General features: G+C 58.5%; 1 long non-coding RNA gene across 1 annotated transcript; it reads right to left on the bottom strand.

Moving 5' to 3' along the window:
* Window positions 1-781: 781 nt before the first annotated feature.
* On the bottom strand, window positions 782-1,387 carry LOC121831524 (uncharacterized). The gene is made up of 3 exons (XR_006075030.2): window positions 1,258-1,387; window positions 1,079-1,179; window positions 782-919 (listed from the first exon to the last, which is right to left on the bottom strand). It is a non-coding gene; the product is annotated as an uncharacterized LOC121831524 (long non-coding RNA).
* Window positions 1,388-1,553: the final 166 nt, after the last annotated feature.

Here is a 1,553-nt window from a genome sequence, read left to right as displayed (position 1 = left end):
TCCCCCACTTTGCTTTCCTCAGGCATTTGTCACGGAATGAGATCAAACACATTCTGTGACGACCAAAATGAGACCTAGCTGCAGGGTGTTAGTGGTTCACCCCAGTGACCCCAACAGTCTCAACAGTGGGTAGGCTGAGGCAGACATTGAGTTTGGTGTCATCCTGGGCTACATGAGGTTCTCAGATAAGTCCAGAGAGCTTGTGGTCCTGCTCTGGTAGTCCCTGACTGGAGCTTACATCCTTGCTTCGGGGGAGACCTATTAACAGGTGTTATCAACTCAGGATCACAACCTGTGCCCAAGTCAGGTCTAGCCACCTTCCTCAATATGCCAATTAAAACTGCCAATTAAATCGGGGACTGGAGAGATGGCTCAACAGTTAAGAGCACTGGCTACTCTTCCAGAGGACCTGAGTTCCATCTGGACTGGAGCTCCAGTCCCAGGGGATCTCACGCCCTCTTCTGGCCTCTTCGGGCACTGCACACACATGATGCACAGACATCCGTGCAGGCGCAACACCCATGTGCATAAAAAAAAAATCCAAATGGACGGTGGAAAGCGGAAAACAGAGTGGTACTCAATGTGGCCACATTGGGCAGAGGGGCAAGGGAATCCAGTGAACCCCACAAGGCTGCCTCCCGGATCCAGAAGTGAGGTTAAAATGCAAAGAGGAGGCAAGGATTTGCCCCCACCCCGAGCGGTCCCACCCACCACCGACCCGTCCTCGTCTGGGCCTCAGTCCGTGAGGTACTGACAGGTCGTGGGAGCTGTGTGAAATCTCTGTGGGAGACAAGCTCCGCTCTTCCGGGCGCTTCTTCCTTCTCCCAGCATGACGTTCCCAGGAAAATCCCCATTTCTCCGGGGTCCGTTTCTCCAAAGTCTGAACGTCTCCTTTAGAACGGCTTCATTTCTGTCGGGCCTATGTACACAAAGGTAAAGGAGAAGACACGCTCTCCCGTTTGCACACGGCGCACGCGGGCGGGCGGAGCGGCTTGCAGAGGCGGCGGTGGCCGGAGCGAGGCGGCGGCTGTGATTGAGGACTGAGAGCAAACATTGGCGGGAATGCAAGCTTGCTCACCTGCAGACACAGGACGGGGCCTGGGGACGGTCCCCGCGGCAAGGCTCTGGAGCGTCTTAGTAGTACTGTCGGCAACAAGCGCGAAACAGCTCCGCCGGCCACTTTCAAAATAAATCCCAGCTTGCGCACGCGCAAGCGGGGCGGGGCGGGGGGGGCGGGGCGGCCGAGCGCTTATTTACCATAGAGGGGCGAGAGGCTAGATTGTCCCCAGGCCCTGAGGCCGACATCTTGGCTCCTGGCAGGAATTTTGAAAACGTCTGGAGCCACTCCTGAGCTTGGCTTGCACCACCTCCAACCGTGAACTTAAAACACCTGTCCTGGGAGACTCAAAGTCGAGCGGCCACGCGAGTCGGAGGCGCGTCGGCCAGAACTGGCTCTCGAGGTGACGCCTACCTCCCCGCCCTTGTCCGCGATGGCGGCGGTGGGGCCGCTCTAGGCGCGCGGCCTCGGCCCCGCGGAGGGGCGCGGCCTGGCG

The sequence above is a fragment of the Peromyscus maniculatus genome, chromosome 8 (genome assembly GCF_049852395.1).
Source record: "Peromyscus maniculatus bairdii isolate BWxNUB_F1_BW_parent chromosome 8, HU_Pman_BW_mat_3.1, whole genome shotgun sequence".
Classification (NCBI taxonomy): domain Eukaryota; kingdom Metazoa; phylum Chordata; class Mammalia; order Rodentia; family Cricetidae; genus Peromyscus; species Peromyscus maniculatus.
Note: the sequence above shows the minus strand (reverse complement) of the source record. Positions and strands in the feature narration are given on the sequence as shown.